At 29.1% G+C, this 21,072-nt stretch overlaps 1 protein-coding gene and 1 long non-coding RNA gene across 2 annotated transcripts in view; both read left to right on the top strand.

Moving 5' to 3' along the window:
- Positions 1 to 20,766, top strand: part of Toll-6 (Toll-like receptor 6) — a 219,538-nt gene extending 198,772 nt beyond the window's left edge. The window contains exon 2 of the mRNA XM_088200081.1: positions 20,167 to 20,766. The gene's annotated coding sequence lies outside the window, so the exon portion shown is untranslated. The remainder of the gene's footprint in view (positions 1 to 20,166) is intronic.
- Positions 12,606 to 14,714, top strand: LOC148228693 (uncharacterized). Its single transcript, XR_015811643.1, has 3 exons — positions 12,606 to 13,147; positions 13,228 to 13,271; positions 13,509 to 14,714. It is a non-coding gene; the product is annotated as an uncharacterized LOC148228693 (long non-coding RNA).
- Positions 20,767 to 21,072: the final 306 nt, after the last annotated feature.

Below are 21,072 nucleotides of genomic sequence, written 5' to 3'. Positions count from 1 at the left end.
TAATTAGACAATGGATATTTTTTATTAATTTAAAAATATCAAATAGATCAAATTTCGAAATATTTTAGGCTATGCTAAAATATTACACTACACGGCCTAATATACCTTGTGTTATAATATATAATATTATTATATATATAATCTTTAAATTTTTAAAAGATTAACAGTTTGAGACATAACTTGACACTTTATTTTTAAAAAAGCAGTTGATCAGTAGAACAACTATAATGTTTAGTCTAAGTTTTTAATTATTAAAATAAGTATAAAAATTAATAAAAAAACTTAAATGTTAAAAATAAATGTTTTATTCAATACTTCATTTTAGAAAAAAATAGAGTTGCGGCCCGTCAATTAATCCAGATTCACGCCTATAATGCCTGAACTACACTCTCTGGAAGTTGGCCAAGGTTGGCCAAGGACGGGGAATATAGTGGGTTACTTCGGTGGAGTTCGGTTCTGCCCGCTCTAAAATTTCTCGGAAGTTGTCCGAGGTTACCAAGAACGGAAGGTAAAGTGGGGGTAATTCAGTCGACTTGGTCAGCTTCGAGCGCTTTCGAACATTGTCAGCAAACAGACCGAAGTCAAAGAAACCGAAGCCGGATCTGCTCTTTTGAGCGCGAGCGGTGAAATACTTTCCCTTTTGCTCTCTCGCGTGTTAAGTGACGACAGTGAGAGAGATATTGATATGGTTTTTCGCAAACTGAGATTGAACAAGTAGCTTGGTTCAATTTCTATGGTTAACGCGCACGTCAAGCACTGCATCGTGGTCACGTATTCAAGTTATAATACCACATGCTTATCGGGGACTTCAACAGACTCTTACTGACATCTTTAAATATTTTAGTGCACCAAAAGGGGTCAATTATACTTTTGATAGTATATTCTTTTAATAGATATCGTTATTATATTTTTTTTTCATATAAAATTAAATAATTAAAAAATAATTAGTGGTACTTAATTTTGTTAAAAAAAATCGTTTCAAATATTCTAATGTATTTTCCTAAATGGGTTTATATAAATGTCACACCATAACGAATTCTTATTTAGAATCGATGGCGACAAATTCTAGGATAGTCACAGATGTGGTGTTTGTATTTTGAAGTATCATTTTTATGTCTTAGGCATTTTGCAAAAGCCGACAAAGATTTTGCGTAAATTGAATATTTACAACCGAAAAGTTTTACTGATATTGTATTTGTGAGTGCCCAGATAAACTTTTAAAATTATCAGTAGCGTTATTTTAATAATATGACAATTTAAAAATTGCGATTATTTGGCACATTTTTCGATCACGCGCAAATATGCCAGCTGTATGTGACAGCAGTCTCCGTGCGAACGTCATTCACGGCTGCCGTCCGGACGGCATATGAAATTTGTGGCAGTGTGGCCGCTACTCGGAAGTCGGCGACCTCGGCCGACTTTAGTTGAACTTCGGTTCGGACAACTTCCATAGAGTGTAGTGTAAGCATTAGATTACAATGGAAGATTGATTAAAAATGAATAATTAAAATAAAATAAATATTCTAGAATAACACATAGTATGATATTTTAATGTGCGCTTTCTCAGTGTTGAGTAAGACTAGTAAATTTTTTTTCAACTTAAACACATTCAAAATAAATTATCAAAATTATTTATGACACACCTTTTTATACTTATCTTAAAAACTTTAAATTAGATTTATAATATCAACAATTAAAGAACATTGCTATAATCAACTCAAAAAATTATTATTTACCATATTAATTCATTAATCTCCTTAATCAGTAAATACAAGACTTATGTTTTTATTATTATCAGTCCTTTTTTATCTTTTTCACTTTTTGTGAAATATAATTCTGTATAATAAATAATCTAATAATAAAATTGTATATATATGTAATAAAATCTCTAGGCTTTAATGTATTCTTTTGTTAATTCAAAATTATAAATATTATAAAATATATTTTTTTATTTTTATTCACAACGTGCCTATGCACCTGTGACACCTGCCTAGTTATAACACTGAATATATATACACATTATCAGGTGAAGTATGGCTCTCTTGACACTTCGATTAGCATTGATTGAAACGTTTATCTCCGAAACAGTAACTGTTACATTGTGACCGTAACGAACTACTTAACGCGTCAAATAGATAGCAGTACCGAGAGGCATTCTTCCCGACCGCACTTATTAACTTGAACCGTTATCGCCCAAACACCCAAAGTGCATCCATCACGACTCACGAATCGCCACTCGACACCTAAATTTCGCTTGCGTTTTTTTCTCCCCTGCTTCGAATTAATCACCGATACCATAGGATAGTCTGCCTAATAAATTACGGCCGTTTTAAGGGGGGCATAATTATCTTTCTCATGCCGCACACCGTTGCCCATTGTGCTCGGAGGTCCAAGAATAATGACGTTAATCAATATTCAAATTGTTGTGGGCCATACGCTAGCTAGGTGTTCAAATTAATTTCAGCGCTAGGGTAATTAGTTAACTTTGAATCGACTGTCAGTGGGTGCGGTGCGGCCGCAGACTGAATCTTCACTTACGACCAATTATGGACGGAATTCATTATAACAGGTCGGTGTTCAAAGTGTGTTTCGTGGCTAGGTACTGTCAAGGGCTATATTGGCTTTATGAGTGAAATTGATGATTCAGTCAACTTTGTTAACTTCATTCAACGGAAATTCAGAATAGAATTATGCAATTTGTGGTATGCGCTTTATTCATTATTTAGGACAGTGGCTTACTAACTTTACGTTACTACATCCCATATTTAAAAATAATCTTGCCCCGCCCTTACATATACAATAATAATAATTCAGACATATTTTTAAATAGTAAAAATATGTTTTTCTTTAAATAAAAGATAAAATACTGCAAGTACAATAAGGTTTGTTCATAAATGTATTTATTATTAGCAGACGGTTTATCAAATTGTGACTCTTCATATATAGAGATCCAAAAAGGTTATATTGTCTAAAAGCTCTTTCAACAGTGTACGAATAATGTACTGTTGTCGGAATGCGCCGTTAAGTTTTCCCCGTTAAGGAACTTAAACGAAGGGCGTAGGCCTGTGGGAGCTTGCACCGAGCACAGGGATGCAATAAAGCCACTATTAAGGAGCATCCGAGTTATTACGGGGGTAAACTTTGACCGCCATTGTCAGGGCAGGGTTTAGTGGTCGTTGTAACTTTCGGGGATGGGGACGATATTAAGTGCGTATTGGCCGTAAAACGACGCAGTCGGACGATTAATTAGCAAACAAACGTCGGCGACACCTCTAATTAAATGTACGGTTGTTAAATATTATTGCGGTCAGGCATGATTTTCGGTACGGTTATAATTGCGTGTTGTTTATAATGAAAAGGTAAACCGAGAGGTTTCGTCGAAATGATAACGTTTGTTTCGTATTATAAACAAACGAAAAGTACATAAGTATAAAGGGATATTCAGCAAGTAAATAAACAAAGTATAATATAATACAATTTTTTTATAGCATTTTAACTTATTTCAAATTGCCTATTATATTTACATAACTGTTTGTCACTAATCTCGGGTTCCATATGTATCGTAAATCGACCGAGATTGGATTCCCTAGTAACAACGGATGGATTTACTTTGTCATTCAGATAGACATATGTATGTATATACGAATACATACGAGTTTCAACATGTATATTGGCAATCAAGATTGCTTTCGATGTACTTTTAAAAATATCTATTTATTTTGAAGCTTTTGTAGATGTAGTTAATTTATTGGGAACAATATTTTTTTCTAATTTAAAAATTGTATCATATGTAGATTTTCTAAATAGAAAAATATTGCTTAAGCTAATTTAAGATTAACTAATTTTGAAAAGATATAATTACACAGTGTAATGCCTGCCCTACACTCTCTGGAAGTTGGCCAAGGTTGGCCAAGGACGGAGAATATAGTGGGTTACTTCGGTCGAGTTCGGTTTTACCCGCTCTAAAATCTCTCGGGAGTTGTCCGAGGTTACCGAGAACGGGAGGTAAAGTGGGGGTCATTCAGTCAACTTGGCCAGCTTCGAGCGCTTCCGAACATTGTCGGCAAACGGACCGAAGTCAAAGAAACCGAAGTCGGAGCTGATTTTTCGAGCGCGAGTTGTGAGATACTTCCTCTTTCGCTCTCTCGCTTGTTAAGTGACGACAGTAGATAATGATATGGTTTTTTGCAAACTGAGATAGAACGAGTAACTCGGTTCAATTTCCTATGGTTAACACGCACGTCGAGCGCTGCATCGTGGTCACGTCAAGTCACGTGGTCAAGTTATAATAGCACATGCTTATCGGGGACTTCAGCAGACTCTTACTGACATCTTTGAATATTTAAGAGCACCAAAAGGGATTAATTACATTTTTGATAGTATATTCTTTTAACAGATATCGTTATTAATTTTTTTTCATATAAAATTAAATAATTAAAACATAATTAGTGGTACTTGATTTTGTTAAAAAAATCGTTTCGAATATCCTTATGTATTTTCCTAGATCGGTTTATATAAATGACACACCATAACGAATTCTTATTTCGAATCGATGGCGACAAATTCTAGGATAGTTACAGATGTGGTGTTCGTATTCTGAAGTATCATTTTTATGCCTTATGGCATTTTGCAAAAGCTAACAAAGATTTTGAGTAAATTGAATATTTACGACTGAAAAGTTTTCACTGATATTGTATTGGTGAGTGCCTACATAAACATTTATAATTATCAGTAGCGTAATTTTATTTTATGAAATTTTAAAAATTGCGATTATTAGGCACATTTTTCGATCGCACGCAAATAGGCCAGCTGTACATGACAGCAGCCGCCATGCGTACGTCATTCACGCTCGCCGTCCGGATGGCATATGAAATTTGTACTACTCGGTTGAACTTCAAGCCGACTTCAGTAGTGCAAGCATAAAATGTTGTTGTTGTTGATAAAACATTATACTCTAAAGGTCTAAAAAGGTTGTTTTTTTGTAAAAAAAGGACAAAGCTCTTAATAGATTTAATAAATTTAATAAAAAATCTAGATTTTATTTATTAAAAATATAAGTATTAGTTAATCTTGTAATACATGTCGTTTTTTTATATTAAAACACAAATAAGTATTAAATGTTTATTAAAATTATTACAATATATGTTTTTTTTTTAATTATTTTTCAATTCCATTAGCATGAAATATTAAATGCTTTGATTCGAAATATTTCGATAGCCACCTTTTTAAATCGTCTGTATTTAATTTTTTTTCATCTAGAAAGTGTTGCATGGGTTAAAATGAATGGTAGTTAGAAGGAGCAAGTATAAGTGAATGAGATGAAACCTACCAACAAATTAATTGCGCCACATGGAGACGTCCATTGTCATGTTGTAGAGTTATTGGACTTACGTTGACAAGTGCAGTCCTTTTTTTTAAATTCCTTGCACAAACGATCTAGCTGATCATAATATATGTTTACAAAATTTACCAGGTATAATGCATATGTGTTTATCTGTGATGTCTCAAGCATCGTGTAAAATGTATTTTAAGTAAATCTCTAAAATGTATTATTTATATAGTCTTGAACAATATGCTTAAATATAATTAGAAATCATAATATTTAAATGCTTTATAATTATCTTTAATAAATAAATTTTATTAACCCATTATAAAAAAATCCCATTTAAGTGTGAATAATCATTTATTTACACAACGTTTTTTTCGCACAATAGCCTAAAGCTAACAATTTAAAAACATCCTTAAACGATTTTCATTATGCGCCGATCGGTTCCGAAAAAAAACCACTTTGGCTATGTACGTAGGCGCTCTCCAAAAACCATAAATTTCCAACACCAATGAAAAAAACTCTATTATGCCTCACTAGGAAAATTGTTTAAAGATTTTTTGCGACAAAACACCATTAATTGCCGGCGACAGGCTACCCGTACACATCATAACGAAGCGCGTTGTTTAGACACATTACAGGCATATTTTCGTTCGTTTCCGTTTGATTAATGCCCCCCCGAAGTACGTGTCTGCATTAAAATATATTGCATTCGGGTTTCGATGAAATAAAAAATGAAAATAACACAAAACAGCCGCGCAGAAGGGAATAAATCTGTCAAAATTGGCTGATGATGTCACGACGGCCCGCGGCCCAACGATTGGCCAGCGCTGCCATAGCGATAATTTACAACCAGTCGTCAATAGCTCTCAAACACTCGATCAATGTCACGCTATCTGGTTTTTGTTTTAAAAAGTGTGATATTTAAATTGAACACGTGTTTATAGATTTGAAAACGCTCGACATCCATCTCGCTCCAAAGATACTACAACACTACCTTTCTGGTATTTCTTAGATTATTATCTACTTGTTAGTATAATTTATTTAGAACACGATTAATTTTTTAACAGTATGCAAAACGGGGAGTTGTTAAAAATTGACTTCGCATCGATCAAGTTAAATTAATTCAATTATATACAAATTCTGAACAGGTTATCCATATAACACTATGGAATAACACATTTATTACTCAAACTATAATAAATATACGCATTACTTAAGGCGCTGTTTAAGACGTTATGTTTTTAGTTAATTAATTATCTTCATATTAAGTAGTACATAGCTTCTGAAAAACAATTGCTTTGTAACATTAATGCTGGTGTTTTCGCACATAATCATAATCAGAATCATATGATACATATATGCACAAGTATGTTAAACATACACGAAGGCTTTCAGCATTTGTGGTACTTTTGCTATTATATATTCAGGAGAATGTAAAGATTAGAATTCCATACAGAGTTTAGATGTACGTGTTGTTAGTTTTATAAATATAGGTATTAATGAGAAATATTACATCCTAATAAAACACATATCACAATAATTGGTCCTACAATAATTAAACTGAACTACAAGATTTCGACTAAAAATATTTTATATATTTATATCGCTTTTTCATTAATTATATTTTAGTAATTAAACAATTTTATTATAAGATTTAAAATTTCTAAATGCACTTCTGCCACCTTTGGAAGTTGTCAAAATGCTTTTACAAATAATCTATTAGCAAAATGTCTTGTGAGATATGAATATAAAAAATAGTTATTACGTAATTATTTAAGCTTTTAAAGAGGCAATCGTGTGATGTATTATCGTGCATTGATGTGAAAGAGAATTAAACCTTTTCAATTTAATAGTCTGCAAAGCAAACGGTGCAATTGTTATTGTATTTTGTCGATTTATTGACAATAACTTACAGCTGTTATGGTTCGACATGAATTGATCATATTTGTATAAATTTGGTTACTTGAAATTTTATAGAATTTTATTTTTATTAAATTTTTTTTTTATTGTAAATGATCCACTTTTTGTCACACGTTGCAAAACAATCAATAAATGGATGATTTTAGTTGCGTGAATAAAGCGCAAAACAAACATTGTATTTGCAATTTTTTACCTTTATATTGTGCGGCACCCATTTGATCTTAGCTGTTTTTAGTGCTACAGAACTAATGCATTACTAACGCTAAACTTTTGTGCAAATTCTCAAATTGTTGTGTGTGATTCTGTATCAATAGAAATAAATTAAGAAAATATCTTAAAGGTTCTCGTCCTTATTTTTAAAACCACTATTGAACCATAAATTTCTTAACACGTTGATTACCAAGCCGTTTATGACTACTATTTAAATATAATAAAAAAAATATGTCTAAAAAACGGTCAATGGAGTCAATACTCGTATTTTGACAACCAAAGGGTTAACAGTAACCGCACCAAAAGCATTGCTTAGTTTATAGAGCAAATTTTGCTGCTTTATCACCTGTTTTAAACTCCTATAAAAAATATATTACTTGCTTAATTTTGTCTTTAGTTTGATAGCTTTAGCATTAAAGAAAAATTACTATCACATCCAAATTTAATATTATCAAGAAATGTACTTTAAGATGATATTAATACAAACTACAAAATATTGTCTTGGTACACCAAAAAAAAATTTACAAATCATTTCATAGTACTTTTTTATACCCTTTTATCTTTACCAATCCATAAATATATTTTTAATCACAAATATAACAATCAAGATTTTATAATTAATTATTAAAAAATATTATTGTCAACATTATGACTACAATATATAGTTGTACAAAAAATACTTTATGAAGACAAATGATTCCAGATTTGAAATCCGTGCTATTTTTTTATATAAGTATAGCTATCTTATTTTTGTGGCAAAACATTAAAAGTGTGATTTATAAAAAAATCGTAACAATATTTAATTGTTACGATTTTTTTATAAATCACATTAAAAAAAATCCATAGCAAAAAAATATATTTACTACATGTTTATGGGTTAAAACTTATTTTAAGATATGTATGATTTTAGTTCGTTCAAACTTATACTTTTATCTAAGTCTCAACAGAATGATAACTCCTTTCCAACTAATGAAAACATAATTGCTTTCTACATTTTTTAGATAAACCATCGAACCAAATTTGTTTTAGCAGAAATATAATTTTCTAATTGTGCTATTAAAAATTCGTATTGTTGTGCTTTTAGTTATGTGTGCACATACATACATATGTATGTATATACAATTGAAAAGCATATGTTATTTATAATAGAGCAATTAAGACCATGTTTCATTAAAAAAATAGACGTATCAGACATAACACTTAAGTACGGTGTCATTATAGTCTTTACAAGATAATGAAATCTATATTACTCTATTTGAATCCCGTCGAACGTAAAACGTGTTTAACGTTACCTAGTTATCTAGTGTGTCATTTATTTTATATTGTGAAAGTATGTATTTATTCCTATTAACATGTTCAATATAAAGATATATTTTTGTAGGTGACATATAGATTGTATATTAGCGTAAGAACATTTTAAACAATTTATGAAGCCATACAGAATAGTAATAATTGTTGTATTAGAAACAACTAGGGGCTACACAACCTGTACCAATGACAGTGTCTCTACTTTCATTCCTGTTGAAAAGGACACTTTGATTGGCAGGAAGACCAAGGCTTTGGTGGTTGGGTGACTTAACGAGAGATGTGCACCCGGAGCTAGCAACTTGAGAATCCCGATGCAAGAGTTAGGAGAAATTCTTGTAGGAGGTGCAGATCCATTTTGGGTTGTTTGGCCGAAAAATAATATATTAATCAATCATAATATTTTAATAATAAATAACTGTAACTGTATTATTATCAATGGTGAATTATGTACAATATTTGAGTATCTACATAAAATAATTGTTTAGTAGCGGCTTTCATAAACTATATAATAATAAGGTTAGTAAATAGTAGAATTGACTACTTATTTTTTTACAAAATTCTGTAGATAAAAACGATGATTTTGTGATAAATTATACAACAGATATGAATTTATTATTACAAAATCATTGTATTTATATTTTTATACCGCATCCTATACACACTATATTTTTACATAGTAGAAACTTGTGAATGGATCTCAGCACATATTTTATTTAATGTATGAACATTTTGAGGGCGTATTTTGGGACATGTTCAATTTCGTACTTTAGACATGTCGGTTACCCTCGCCAAACCAACTTGAAATAGCACACACGCACTTTGGCAACTTCCTATATAGTATTTCTGAGTATTTGACGTGTTTTGACTGACTTTGTCGGGGGAGCAAAAGACTTCCCGGTCCGACAACTCCGACCGCTTGTCAAAACTGTTGAAAGCCACTTGAGAAACAAACACCTCTTGCGAGCGGCGCCTACGCCATACACTAAAAGGTTACAAGAGGTTAGCGCTGGTGTTGGTGTGATAAAACCACACACACTAGAATTCTTTGTTTGTTTTTTTATTCCTATCACATACTATTCCGGTGAGCTTAACGAGCGCGGTGTAAGCAAAGAATTCGATTAAAATTGGTATATTTTAACTGCTGGACGCGCGACGTGACTGTTGAGATTAATTGTTGTGTGAAAATATTTTCTCTTCTAATTTTAAAAAGTTCCGTTTTCTACGATTTTTTAAACTTTCTTTGCATTTTTGTGAATAAATAAGATCCATAATTATTTTCAGCTTTATTTATCAATAGCTGTGTGACTTACTTGAATTAATTAATAACAATAACCAACAGTTTTTATGTTATTTTCATAAGTTAAAATTTTCAGTTTAGGCTAAAATAAATAGGGAATGTATTTTATTTTCTTAATAAAATTATGAAATAAAGATCTATGTATTAGGAATAAATTTGTTAATAAAATATTTTATTCGTATTAAAAATAATATGATACGAATAAGAGTTTCAATGTGAAAATTATCCAGTGTATGCAATATCACCATGTAAATAAAGACTCACACACGCACACGTACCCATACGCACCACCAAAATACATAAAGCTGGCACAAATCGATATACCGTCTTAATAATATTTTAATTACATAGTTTATTACCGTTACGAATTCAATCAATGTTACATGTCTAGAATATTTTCTGTGCCTGAAAGTAAGTGAGTCAAATATTTTATTAAGATATTAAAAAATAATAAAATTATATGTACAATAAAAACCGATTCAGTCATGTCGATGGTTTTAAAAGCAACTGAATTTTGTGTACTAAACTGACACATATCTATATAGTATCTAATATGTTTTAAGAATCTTGTGAAGCAGCTTTGAGCCTTGTTAGTACTTGGATAAGTGATCTATGTTGAAAAACAGTTTACTTTTTCATTGACAAAATACGCTTTTCACAATCAATCAAATTATATACATACATATATCGTAATTGATTATACCTGTTTTTAAAATATTTTTTTATTTAAAATAAGTATATTATATAATAAAACGAGAAACCTAGTCCCAATATATGTATACTAGCTGTCGGTACCTCACTATCGTAAGGTACCGATAGCTAGCGAGTGTGCGAATACCGGACCCTCAACTTTTTGGGTTTTAAATATAATTTTTGCTTCGTTCTGATTTTTTTAAATATTTTTTAAAATTTAATGGTTCAAATTGGACATTACTATTTAGAATTTTCAATGATAGACAAAATAGTTCAATCTATAAAAAACTACTTGAAATTTTCAATTCATTTGAAAATAGGTTTACAACTTGACTAAATATTTCTAGAAGAAAACATTTTATATTATTTATTAGATTTACAACGTTAGATTTTATCATTATATTGAAACTTAGATATTTAATGATAAATCTAAATATTGTATATCATTTATGAATAGGTTTAAAACTTTTATTATATAAAAATAAATTTTAAATTGTACTATGAAATTTCAATACAGCGAAACTCACGGAACCAATGAATAAATTTTGGTGTACTGAAAATTCGTTATATTGAATGTAAGGAAGATGATATATTTTTATTTTATTTTTAATTACTATATTACTACAGCATCAAAATAACCTCTTATAAGGTTGACAGATCGTTTTTTTCCTTGTTTAAGGAAAATGTATGAAACACAATAAAATTTGTGAAAAAAATGTTTTATAAAAAAGTTTGAGGGTCAACGAAACACCTGTAATGTCGCTTTTGAACACATCTGGCACACCCCAAGTCAATGATGAACTGAATTCTTAGAAATATTTTGTCAAGTTATAACGTCATTCTTAAATTCGGAGCAAAATATTTTGTTATACTGAGATTAGTCTTCATTACAATGAAAACATTTTGTATGAAAGCTTTTCGGGGACAAATTAAAGATTCGTTTAACTGGGAATTTCGTTATTTCGGTATTCGGTACAAAAAAATATCATTGTATTATTTTTTAAAATAGGTTTGTAACTTTACTAAATATTAATAAAACAAAAAATATCAAAATGTTTTCAACATAAAAAATAATATTAAAACGTAACATTTTGTATCATTTAAAAGTAGGTTTACAGTTTAATAAATAATAATAATAAATAGCATCGGTAACACATCCGCTCAAAAATATTACTGATATGAAAAAATATTTTGTTACACGTTACTAACGCAACAACACAATCGATCATATATAGTTAGTGCAATGTGAGTGATTATAAGTCATTGATTGTGTTTTAGCGTATTTTAGGTGTTTGAGTGTCAGTTTTAACGCTGCATAACACAATTTTATCATAAATTTAAATTTTCGTAACAAAAAAGTTTTTTGGTGACACCATAAGTTACTTTATAATAAAAAAAAATATTTCTATGTTTTATGTGTAAATATAAAAGTCAGTTTTTAATTACATTTACTAATTAGAAAGAAACAATAAACTAAAAATATCAAGCATCTAATCTGTTACTTTAGACCAAAAGTGCGCTTTAAAAATATTAAAAATTTTGAAACCTTTGTCTTTTTTGATCAAAAAATATTTTGATTTACATCTTTTTTAAAGTAAATGTTTTTCTGCGCAGCATTATATATTTTAATAATTAATGAGTGTAAAAAGTTTTCACTGTATTTAAAATTAATAATAAACTAAAGATATTTAAAATCTATAATAAATTATTATTATTTAAAATCCATAATAAAATAAAAAAGATTTTTAATGTTTAAAAAAATATTTTGAATAAATCTTGAAATTTTATTCTGAAACTTTTAATTTTAAAAATATTTAAATTAGTGTTATACATTTTTGTGTAGTTTACTTTTAAAGGCGTCAGTAAGAGGGATTTTTGCAATACTGTGCGCTTAGTAGTTGGTTGGTAATGAATAGTACTTATTTTTAAACTTTGCCCCTTTTTGTTGAAAATATTTTTTAAAGCAAAGTCTTAAAAATTCTCTAAAAACTAAAACTTTAAATTGCCAACGTTCGCCAAAATTTTGGTACATATTTTTTCTGTATAGAGAAGCTAATACATATCCACATTATTTTTATTATATTTTAAATCTATAAACTAAAAAAATATTTTAAAAAACATTTTTTTTAGTATTTGATGATTTTTATACATATTTTAATAAATGTTTTACAATTTAAATCGTTAAAATCAATTTCGCTCGTTAAAATCAATTTAGTTCGTTCTCAAGCGCGGGACTTCCCAAATTTGCTTTGACAGTTCTGTCACATCTGGCAAGCGCTCGCTGTGCCGGCTGCGTAATATGTTATAATCGCGGCACTTTTGTTAAAAAGTGACAATTGAAGATGATTCAAGTGATGGAGCATTTGAAATTATAGACAAAACTATAAATTGTGGGTGTGCCAGTAAGTGTTTAGTTATAAATGAATAATATAACACGGTTATTCTAACAAAATTACTATTGACTTTCCAGGATCTAATATTAAAAGACAAACAGCGGTGATTTGGCAATTAAAGGTATACATACCGAAGTTAATTAAACATATTACAATGCTAGTAATAATAAAAAATATATGACATATTGTGACAATTTTGTAGAAGATGAAAATCTACATGTTTAATCCTCTACAGTACATCCATCAATTGTGTTCTTTGGTTGTCGTTTAAATTTAATTCATGGATTATATTAGTAGTAATAATGTGTTCAATGTTTACTCTTGATAGGAGTCTTATTGTTTTTTAATTATTTTTCAGAAGCAATGATGGAACAATTTGATGACCTATATGGCTACAACGTAGAATTGGTATATATAAACAAAGAGTTAATCTTCTAATGTTGAAGTCACTGTCAGCAAGTATTATCTTTTTATAAAGAACATACTACATAAGTTTGATGTAACTGAATATCTTAAATTTGGCTATTCAGAAAGAGGAATGATGGCACAGAACAAAAATTGTACATATTTTGCCACATCGGAATTAAAAATAACCCACTCTTAGATATTTTGGCTATCGATTATTCCAGGTATGCAATCACATATTTATAATCATTGTAAAATGTCGTTTATTAGATAACATCCAAGAAACTACACATTTATAAGCTGTCCGACAGCGCCGATTTGATCGACATTAACTTTCAATCCTCACATATTAAGGATATATTACACATTCATGTTTAAAACATAACTGGTTAATTTAAAATTCTTAAAATCTAACGTATATGTGTATTAAATCGGAAAGCAATGATAATGTTTATGTAATATAAAAGAAAAACTCACTTTCCGGCCTCGGAGCCCGGCGACGGGATTTCAAAATTTGAAGATTTCATTACAAAGATTGTTTTATGATTGTTTATCTAATTTAATCAATGTATTCTTCTTATCCTAAACACATTATGTATATATTTAATTTTCATAGTTATAACACACCTAGTTAATTTGCAATCCGATTATTTATAAAAGCAAAAACTCATTTTTAGGCCTCGGAGCCCGTCGCCGGGAATTCAAAATTTGAAAATTTCATTACGAAGATTATTTTATGATTGTTTATCTAGTTTAATCAATGTATTCTTCTAATCCTCAACACATTATGTATATATTTCATTTTTATTCAGTCAAATGACGAATTATTGAAAATTATTGTCGCGTAGCAAAATTTTATTATTAAATAATAATTATTTAAAAGTGTTGTCACGGTACTATCTATTTGAATTTGAATGCTTATTTTTCATTGGTCGACGCTATTTGAATATTTGAATGCTTATTTTTGATTGGTCGAAACAACAGAACGCATTGCCGGCGGCTCGAAAATCAATCGGAACAAATTCAATTTTAATTTTTATTATTATTTATTATTATAATTCCTTTGTTTACGTGTATTGTTACACACTGTTAATACAAAGCGATACGATTTACAGAGTATAGAATTGAACGGAGAATGTTTCATTGAAAGTTATGCGCGTCCGGAAGCGACGACGGCGGCTTAGAACAATTATATATAAGATATTTAGAAGTACACCTTCTTTTAAGGTTTTTTGTAGAACGTGAACAGACATGAAAATGGGCTAAAAAATAATAATCTTATATATAATTGTTCTAAGCCGCTTCCGCCGTCGCTTCCGCTTCCGGACGCGCATAACTTTAAACGAAACATTCTCCGTTCAATTATCTACTCTGTAAATCGTATCGCTTTGTATTAACGGTGTGTAACAATACACGTAAACAAAGGAAATATATTTAATTATATTAATAAATAATATTAAAAATTAAAATTGAATTTGTTCCGATTGATTTTCGAGCCGCCGGTAATGCGTTCTGTTGTTTCGACCAATCAAAAATAAGCATTCAAATATTCAAATAGCTTCGACCAATGAAAAATAAGCATTCAAATTCAAATAGACAGTACCGTGACAACACTTTTAAATAATTATTATTTAATAATAAAATTTTGCTACGCGACAATAATTTTCATTAATTCGTCATTTGACTGAATAAAAATGAAATATATACATAATGTGTTGAGGATTAGAAGAATACATTGATTAAACTAGATAAACAATCATAAAATAATCTTCGTAATCAAATTTTCAAATTTTGAATTCCCGGTGACGGGCTCCGAGGCCTAAAAGTGAGTTTTTGCTTTTATAAATAATCGGATTGCAAATTAACTAGGTGTGTTATAACTATGAAAATTAAATATATACATAATGTGTTGAGAATAAGAAGAATACATTGATTAAATTAGATAAACAATCATAAAACAATCTTTGTAATGAAATCTTCAAATTTTGAAATCCCGTCGCCGGGCTCCGAGGCCGAAAAGTGAGTTTTACTTATATATTACATAAACATTATCATTGCTTTCCGATTTAATACATATATACGTTAGATTTTAAGAATTTTAAATTAACCAGTTATGTTTTAAACATGAATGTGTAATATATCCTTAGTATGTGAGGATTGAAAGTTAATGTCGATCAAATCGGCGCTGTCGGACAGCTTATAAATGTGTAGTTTCTTGGATGTTATCTAATAAACGACATTTTACAATGATTATAAATATGTGATTGCATACCTGGAATAATCGATAGCCAAAATATCTAAGAGTGGGTTATTTTTAATTCCGATGTGGCAAAATATGTACAATTTTTGTTCTGTGCCATCATTCCTCTTTCTGAATAGCCAAATTTAAGATATTCAGTTACATCAAACTTATGTAGTATGTTCTTTATAAAAAGATAATACTTGCTGACAGTGACTTCAACATGAGAAGATTAACTCTTTGTTTATATATACCAATTCTACGTTGTAGCCATTTAGGTCATCAAATTGTTCCATCATTGCTTCTGAAAAGTAATTAAAAAACAATAAGAGTAAACATTGAACACATTATTACTACTAATATAATCCATAAATTAAATTTAACCGACAACTGAAGAACAAAATTGATGTACTGTAGAGGATTAAACACGTAGATTGACATATCTTCATCTTCTTCAAAATAGTCGCAATATGTCATACATTAATTGTTTGCCATAGGTAAATGTTATTAGATCTCTCATTGATTCTGAAAATTGACTGTAAACGATACTATATATTGGGTAAAAAGTAACTTTTTGTTTACACTAATATGAGATTTTTCATTATTACTACCATTGTAATATGTTTAATTAACTTTGGCATGTATATCTTCAATTGCCAAATCACTGCTGTTTGTCTTTTAATATTAGATCCTAGAAAGTCAATAGTAATTAGAATAACCGTGATATAGTATTCATATAACCAAACACTTACTGGCACACTCATAATTTTTAGTTTCGATATAGTCTATAATTCCAATGGTAAATCACTTTGAATCATCTTCAATTGTAACTTTGTAAGAAGAAGAATGCTGCGATTATAACATATTTCACTGTTTATTTAATCGCACTAAGCTGTATCCCGGCGCGCGCTTGACTGATGACAAGAACTGTCACATATAAAAAATTCCGGGGAATACCGGCAATGGTATTTCCCCGGCGCGCTTGAGAACGAACTACGAAATTGATTTTATCGATTTAAATTGTAAAACACTTATTAATATATGTATAAAAATCATCCAATTCTAAAAAAAATATTTTTTAAAATATGTTTAGTTTATACGGTATTTAAAATATAATATAAATAATGTTAATTTTTTATTAGCTTCTCTTAAAAGAAAAAAATTGTACTTAAATTTTGGCGAACGTTGCCAATTTAAAGTAATAGTTTTTAGAGAATTTTTAAAATTTCCTTTGAAAAAACATTTTCAACAAAAAGGGGCAAAGTTTAAAAATAAGTACTATTCGATAACAACCAACTACTAAACACATAGTGTTGCAAAAATCCCTCTTAATGACACCTTTGAAAGGAAACTACACAAAATTGTATATCACTAATTTTAATATTTTTTAAATTATAAAGTTTCAGAATAAAATTTCAAGATTTATTCAAAATATTTTTTTCAACTTTAAAAATATTTTTTATTTTATTATGGATTTTAAATATTCTTTATTTATTATGGATTTTAAATATGTTTAGTTTATTATTAATTTTAAATGATGTGAAAACTTTTTGCATTTATCAATTATTAAAATATATAATACTGCGCAGAAAAAACATTTACTTTAAAAAATATATAAATCAAAATAAGTCAAAGTATTTTTTAATAAAAATAGACAAAAGTCTCAGAATTATTAATATTTTTAAAGCGCATTTTTGGTCTAAAGTAACATATTAGGTGCTTGATATTTTCAGTTTATTATATCCTTCTAATTGGCTTTTATATTTACACATAAAACATATAAACAACTTTTTTTAATTATAAAGTAACTTATGGTGTTACTAAAAAACGTTCTTATTACTAAAATTTTAATTTATGATAAAATTGTGTTATATGCAGCGTTAAAACGGGCCGCTAATTCCCAAAACACTCGCGTTAGAGCGGCATAGTGACGTCACGATGACGTTTCACGCCGGCGCCAAAATTAGTTCCACAAATACTCACAGGCGTAGATTCATACGCCGCTGCGATCGCGGGATCAGTTAGTCATAGATTGGATGATTCTGGACAATTACAAGATATACCGAAATGAGAACAAATCAATACAATATCATTAAAAAAAGGTTAGGTTGTTTGGTTCTATAGTGAAGGTCGGCGCGAGTGGCAGCGAGACGAAATATTGAAATTCCAGTATAACGAATCTTTAATTTGTCCCCGAAAAACTTTCACACAAAATGTTTTCATTGTAACGAAGACTGATCTCAGTATAACGAAATATTTTGATCCGAATTTAAGAATGACGTTATAACTTGCCAAATATTTTTAAGAATTCAGTTCATCATTGACTTGGCGTATGCCAGATGTGTTCAAAAGCGACATTACAGGTGTTTCGCTGACCCTCAAACTTTTTTTATAAAACATTTTTTTCACAAATTTTATTGTGTTTCATACATTTTCCTTAAACAAGGACAAAAAACGATCTGTCAACCTTATAAGAGGTTATTTTGATGCTGTAGTAATATGGTAATTAAAAATAAAATTAAAATATATCATCTTCCTTACATTCAATATAACGAATTTTCAGTACACCAAAATTTATTCATTGGTTCCGTGAGCTTCGCTGTATTGAAATTTCATAGTACAATTTTAAATTTATTATCATCTAGCCAAGTTTTAAACCTATTCATAAATGATATACAATATTTAGATTTATTATTAAATATCTAAGTTTCAATATAACGATAAAATCTAACGTTGTAAATCTAATAAATAATATAAAATGTTTTCTTCTGGAAATATTTTGTCAAGTTGTAAACCTATTTTCAAATGAATTGAAAATGTTAAGTAGTTTTTTTATAGATTGAACTATTTTGTCTATCATTGAAAATCCTAAATATTAATGCCCAATTTGAACCATTAAATTTTAAAAAATATTTAAAAAAATCAGAACGAAGCAAAAATTATATTTAAAACCCAAAAAGTTGAGGGTCCGGTATTCGCACACTCGCTAGCTATCGGTACCTCACGATAGTGAGGTACCGACAGCTAGTATATTATTTAAATAGACTAGTACAGTATACGAGTGGTATAAATTACTACAAATTTATTTAAAAGACCTAGGTTTAATATCACATAAACCTTTGTGTTATATCGTGTAATTAAAATTGCGTAGTTTTTGCTTGTGTGATACATGTTGGCCGCCACATTAATATTTTTTTGCAGTGTGTAAAAGTCTCTTTGTACACCATTATAAATGTTCTAAAACTAAGGAAGTAGAAAATACAATAGCAATATCAACTATATAAATTTAATATTAAAATTAAATAAATGTGTTAATTATACAGAGGAATTTATAATTCACAAATGCTTAATTGCTTTATTTTCGAACTAAAAGTATTTGCATATATTATTTTACTTAAGTTATAGATATAAAATAAATATACAAATATAAATTTTAATATAAATGTGTTATGATCTAAGATTTTTAATATTCTGTCATACATATAAACAATAATATTACTACATCTTCAAATAGCAAGATTAGGTCTCAAAGAAATCTTAAGCTTTAGATAAACATACTTACTGGTAAACACAAGAAACTTTTATTTGAACTTATTTTTAATATCAGGAGTATTTTTATATATTTTTAGTAATATGTTTTTATTTAAAAATGGATTAAATTATACCATTTAAAAATATTATATAACATAGTCGAATTATTTTTTTAAGTATAAATCTGGATATCTAAGCAGTTAATGCTATATTTATAGTATGTTTATCAAACACCTGCCGTGAAATTCACAAATCTTATTTAACTTTTAAAGAGAATTTAAATTAGCCTTTTTAATTATTAGTAGATAAGTAACTAATACACAATTTTTAATTTGGATTTTCTAAAATCCTAATGTAATGTAAAAATCTTTATATTAAAAGAAATATGTTTGTATTGATTAAATATAACTCTATATTTAAATAAGTTACACAAGCGCAAATCCACATATTCTTAAACTTATCCAAGTCCAACTAAAAGTTATAACAAGTCAAATCTATGTTTGCATATGAATACAATAAATTTTATTTCTTGGAGTTTTTTTAGATAGGCACAAAAAAGTCTTTCATTGCAACTATGAATAATATCTAACGACACATTATATTTTATGTGACATATATAACAACAAATTTCCAACTAAATCACAAATTTTATCATCCATGTCAAACCTAATGCGTTCATTCACATTCAACCTCACCCTTTGACACTCCCGTCGTCTAACCTTACACGTTACGTTTCCTTACTAGATTTGCATAGTATTAAATTAAGAATGGGAATTTTGTACCACAAGGTAAACCAATTTCGCCATGGCATCTAACCTAACTGGTTTTTCTCATTTTGCAGCACCTCTCTGGAGCGTTCTGCGTACAGATGGCTCCCTCACCCTCAGATGGAATCATCTCAGCACCGAAGGGAGAGCTCAGCATCCATAGTTTACGACAGCGACTGACAAGCTCTCCTATTTAGGACATAAACAAATCTCTCTCGGCTGAATCCCAAAGAAGCAAGAGTGAACCATCGCTCTGTTCAGTGATAATATAGTGATGTTGTTGCGGAGTGAGTGCATCTGGTGTTTGCATCATCAAGTTTCATGCCTTTTATCAGTTCAGTGACATCAATTAAATAACGTTCCTAAATAAAACAGTAATATATCACACGATTGAATATCGAATATATTTTTATATCCCTAAACCAAATAAAAAGACGCAGCTATTAAAAAATCTAAAATATGCACATATTACTTTTCTCAATAATACTACTGTAACTAATTTTAAATCTTTTATAAATATTTACTCGCTGTCTATTTAATACTTTAGTACTAATGTTATCTTATTAAAAAATGTAAATAAATACAACATGAGGCGTTTATAGCGTGATTGGTGTGTGCCTATTGAAAGTGTATATATTTGAGATCAAATGTTATAATTAAAAAATAAAATAAAATTATATTATAATTCATCTTTCAGACGATGCTTGATGTAAAAAATATTATATTAAATGTAATATTTTTTTAAACAAATTATTTTCGCATCTCATGTGTATATAGTAATGTTACATGCCCCATTTTAATTTTATAATAATAATTCAATACTAAGAACTGATTATTTATATATTTGTAGTATAACTGATTGTAAATAACACGAATGAGTCATGATGGGTTAAAATGTGTGTTTTTATGTAATTCAATATAAAATAATAATCAAAAATAAACGGTAATAATGAATTTTTATTATTTAATAATAGAAACTA

This window comes from Plectrocnemia conspersa, unplaced genomic scaffold (genome assembly GCF_051122295.1).
Source record: "Plectrocnemia conspersa isolate PC_06_02 unplaced genomic scaffold, ASM5112229v1 ptg000012l, whole genome shotgun sequence".
In the NCBI taxonomy this organism is placed as follows: Eukaryota; Metazoa; Arthropoda; class Insecta; order Trichoptera; family Polycentropodidae; genus Plectrocnemia; species Plectrocnemia conspersa.
Note: the sequence above shows the minus strand (reverse complement) of the source record. Positions and strands in the feature narration are given on the sequence as shown.